Genomic DNA, 5,387 nt, shown 5'->3' with positions numbered 1-5,387 from the left:
AGTTTTCATGCTGGCAGCTGGCAGGCTCTGCAGGTGAGAGTTCAGGTAGCTGTGTGTGGGTCAGCTCTGAGCACAGGGCTGGAAGCCAAGCACGGTTCCTCTCATGATGTTAAGAGGAACCCATGCAAAGCAGATTGGGTATTCACTCCACGGCCCCTAAATGAACACCTCGATAAAGATGCTTTTGTTTATCCCCGTTGCTACCCGGTCCATCGCAAGCTTCCCGGACAATTATTTTCTGGCTTGTGCTCGCTCGGTTGATTATTTTCTGAACCTATTCTTCCAGAGCGGTCATCAGCTCGAGTTCAGAAAGGTGAACGGACATCGTTCTATTCCCCTCAGTGCTTATGGGTTTGAAAAATGAATGAATCCGTTGCTGTAAAATAACCTTAAATGCCCAATGAATATGCTCACATATGATCCATGAATTATAACAGACAGCTAAATGGCCTCAAAAATTTGTGGGAGATTTATAAAGAGCACGCAGCCAGAGTTGACAGCATTACTTTTCCATTGTCTCATACGTTAGCACTGAAGACCAGCAGGCTCTTTGCTGTTACTGCTTAATACCATGTTTGGGGACAAACTCACTCATCTTCTTGGAACTAGCACTTAACTCAAGTAAGTAACCAGCATTTGCATAAACATCACTTGGGCTTGTTTGGAAAGGATCAGAATGTTTAAAGTTTAACCACAGGCAATGAAGATGCATGCGACACATACTAACTTTAAAGCACACAAATGAGACTGTAAAATACATAATACAGAAAAGATTATCCCTTCATCAAATTTTACCATCATCACTGTGATCTTGATCTCTAAAAATGGACAAGAATGACTGCTTGTATTTGACCATTCTGTGGTCTTATTTAAGAGATGGAGGCTAAGCAATTCTAGACAATCCTCAATCATGTAAAAACACAAGTCAAGAGCTACAATTAATCTACCACAGCACTATGGCTATGAGGAGAAGTGGGGCGCAGCCAGTAAATCATGCAAATAATGAGATAAACTAATGATTTTGCAGTATTTTAAAGTGGGTAATTGCTAAATCAAACAGCAAAAGCTTTGATTCTGGTCTACTGTTTGTACTCATTCCATTTCTGTCTCATTAAACCCACCGAGCCCCCATGAAAACTCACTACTACTGCAAATGAGAAGTTAAATTTTTGCCCAGTGGCCAGTTCAGTTATTTTTTTATTTCTGTCTCATTAAACCCACCGAGCCCCCATGAAAACTCACTAGTACTGCAAATGAGAAGTTAAATTTTTGCCCAGTGGCCAGTTCAGTTATTTTTTAAAGTATATTCGCAATAAAAGCAGAACCAATTATTAAGTTAAACAATAATTGCTTGTAGTTGTATTATGAATTATTCATTGGACACCAATGATGTCTTGCTCTTTTTCTGACTGCAATGTGTATGATTTCAAAACAAGACAGAAAAAATATATTATAGTATATATTATAAAAATAATATAGAAAAAATATAAACTCATGTAAGCAAACGTTTTTTATTGGCATTGATGATTCCACGAGGAACCTTCAACATCCAAGAAACCTTTCCATTCTATAAAAGGTTCTTTAATAAAATGTTCTTTATACTTAGAAAAAATGATTACCTGTTAACTGAAAGGTTCTTTGGGAACCCAAAATGGTTTTTCTATGGTATCACTGCGAAAAATTCTCATTTGGAACTTTTATTTTCCAGAGTGAAGCTTAATGTACACATAATATAACTGAAAATAAAGTTTTAAGCAGAAATAGATTCTGTTATCATTAGTTAACATGTAAATATAGTAGATATACGCATTTCCATTCAATGTGGCCATAATATTTCTCCTAAGTATTGTGCAATTACAACGTGACAGTAATATGCAACATTATGACACACTGTTTAAGGAATGTGTTGAGCACTGCACTCTGTCTCCCGCGTCCCACAATTCCCACTTTGCGATATGTGGGTCAGCATTAATGTATGCAGCACCTGAACTAATTGGTGCAGCACAGAACCCGAAAAGACTCTGTGATCACAGAAAAAAACCAGCTCAGGCTATCAAAGTACAATCAGGACAAGCATTTCAATGTAGTTAATCTAGGTGCAATGGGCTGCACAGATGGACAGTCAAACACAAAGTCACTGTGATGCTGCCTGCGTGAGGGGAGCCTGACAGCTCGCAATTTCGAGGCAGCAGTTGAGGGGAACAAAGCTGTCAGAAAGGTGACTGTAAAGGACGATGGGGATTGTGAAGAGTTATGGATGTAAAAAGCATAGATGTATGGCAAAAGAGAGGAGAATAGAGAGAAAATGGATGTGATACAAAGCAGCAGCACCGGAGCTTGCAGCTCTGCTCCCCAGGCAGGTTCATACACTTTACTGCATTGCAGAGAAAAAAAAGGGTGGTGGTGTAGGGGGTTGGTTAACACACACACACACACACACACACACACACACACACACACACACACACACACACACACACACACACACACACACACACACACACACACACTGTAGGGGGGTGGTTAACACACACACACACACACACACACACACACACACACACTCACCAGTACTTGCACAAACTCTCAAAAGCTTCACTTCTCTCTCTCCTTACTGATCAGCAAGATTATTCTTATGCTGAATTATTTAAAGAGTCAGGGATGGTGTTTTTCTTTTGAAACAGTAGCTCTAAATAAAGAGATTTTGTGCACGTTTTGCACTCATGTGTGCTCATGCACTTCATACTGACTGGATAAAGGTTCACTTAAGGGGTTAGAACTAATCTATACATTAACATGAGCTCATTTGCATGTAAATGCAAATCAGCGCATACATTTAACCCTCTCTTGTAACACACAGATATGCTCAGGTATGACATTGCTGTGGATGGGTAACCTCTACTGTCCACCTGTCTCAATAGCTGAAGTCTGACCCTGATCTGTCCTCTGGAACCCGCTGTGGAGTACAGAGTAAAGCTAACTGCTGTTAGAAACCATGCCAGGCCCTATTTTGGCAGCAAAGTTTTCATGTCCTCACTTGATCCTCCATTGCAAGGTTAAGCGATCACATGCTAGAGGGAGGAGATACGCCCTAAATAGATAATGGTAATCTCCTAATAGATAAAATCCCTCCATTGCCCCCTTCAAGTAAAAAGATAAATTGAGATGCAATGAGACAATCTTGTACTTCTAATGTATTGAGAAATCCACACGTGCATAAGGTTCTTCTGGACTGGTGTTGGATCTAAAAGTAATGTGAGGGCGGTCAGTCAGCCTACAGGAGGAGGAGGTGTTGTACTGTGTATGTGTGTGGGTGGGGGGGTGTTTATTACAAACATAAATGTCAGTTTTCACTATAACAGTCTCACACAATGAATGTTGTTACCAACATTTTAACAGTTATAAACAGCATGCATTATATTTTCCATCTATTTATTTATACAACAAATAATTTAGTTCCTTGAATTTGAACAGCGTTCCAACAGAGCTGATATACAGTAAACAGTGCTGATTTTTACTGTTTGTATCCTCCGTTTGTCTTTTTTGTGCATTCCTGACTGACTGTCATTCTGTGTATTAGTTGTGGGTATTTTTCACAGACGACTTAAAATCTTTATTAGTAAATCATTGAATCATTCATTCAGCCAATTAGTTCGCAACTGATGCTGTTAATCACATGACAGTGACAACGTGATGGATGTAGTATGTCCAGTTTTCATTCATACTACACACATATTCATACTATATAGAACATCATTTTAACAGTTGTGAAGTAAGATTTTAATCAAATGAATTACCTATCCAGACAGCATTCAATTTCAGACATATTGACTGTTTTTATGAGCGAGTCATGGAATCATTCATTCAACCAATTTGTGTAAATGGTTCATTTACAAACAAAACTAATCATTAATTCATTCACTCAACCGATTTGTTGAAAAAATGCTGTATCATTTAGGAACAAAACACCACTACAGTGTGTTGCTGTGACTTTGTTTGGAACTATCTTTATTTATTTGTCAATATTATGTCTAAAATGTGAGTTACTCACTGTTACAAACAGTTTTATGAACTGTTGCATAAAAGCAATACCACACAATCAGGCTGCAACCTTGTTACAATAACTTCTCACTTCTCAGAAACAGCTCCATCATTGCTAGTTTTTAATGTTATGATTTCTAATTTGTAACAGTATAGCCAGAATCCGTGGCATGAGAAAGTAGTTCAACTCACAAGATTAGACAGACAGACAGACAGACAGATAGACAGATAGATAGATAGATAGATAGATAGATAGATAGAACAGTATACTCTGAAGTTAAAGCAGGACATGTCCCCTGTTTGTTAAACTTCTCCCAAACAGTTAAAGATCAGAGGCCCACACACATAAACTCTCTCACCTCTTCAACACATACAGATACACACACACAACACACATAAGCATCTCACTCAAGTGGAGCTCGTGTTTCCACAAAAGCATGCATGTGCGGGGGTTGAGACCGTGGAGAGGCGTCGGTGCACTGCCTCCAGCTGACAGCTCCCTTCTGCCTGAAATCAAGGCCAGCTGAGTGCACAGTCATTTATTCTCACACAAAAACATGTGGCATGGGCTTCTCAGAACTAGGTTTCAACTAATCTGCCCAGTAACAGTTGCAGTGTGCAGTGGAAGGAGTGAGCAGTGAGGAGAAGGGATAGTAGAAGACGAGGAGGAGGAGGAAGCCACTAGGAAAACAATCCAGCAATAGCTAAAGATAGATCTGAGCTTCCAGGCACACTAACGCCTGGCACACTCAAGGTTATTGAATGCACTGGGCCACGCAAACACACATGCGCACAAGCAGAGAGGAGCGCAGATGAGAGGCCTATGCAGTGGATAGAGGGAATAAGCAATGCTTGCTTTGGAATTCACATGGCCTTCAACATTCAGAGCAGTGTTACTTTACTATCATTGAGATCAGTGTTGGGAAGTAACTAAAAAGGTTTGTAGAGGAGGTCTGCAGTGGTCTGCTGAAGCTTTACAGTTCCATCTGACAGACTCGTTTTAATTGTTCCAGTAATAATCCTTTAGAAATGAACAGCCAAAAGAAACGCTCCAGTGCATTTAAAGGAACCGTGCAGCATATTAGAACAGCTCTCTGAGTAGAGGGACAAGCAGTGTTGGGGAGTAACTAGTTACATGTAACGGAATTATGTAATTTAATTACAAAATAAAAGTAACTGTAATCAGTTACATCTGATTTTTTTACACACACTCCCACATACTAGGGCTGTGCAATTAATCGCATGCGATTGTCATGCGCATCTCGTCAATAAAGCTGGTTCCGTGATTGGTAGTAAATCGCCATCACCTGCTTTCAGATGGAGCGGCATTTACTACACAGAGCCAT

The sequence above is a fragment of the Sinocyclocheilus anshuiensis genome, unplaced genomic scaffold (assembly GCF_001515605.1).
Source record: "Sinocyclocheilus anshuiensis isolate Anshui unplaced genomic scaffold, SAMN03320099.WGS_v1.1 scaffold252, whole genome shotgun sequence".
Taxonomy (NCBI): domain Eukaryota; kingdom Metazoa; phylum Chordata; class Actinopteri; order Cypriniformes; family Cyprinidae; genus Sinocyclocheilus; species Sinocyclocheilus anshuiensis.
This window is presented reverse-complemented; position numbering follows the sequence as displayed.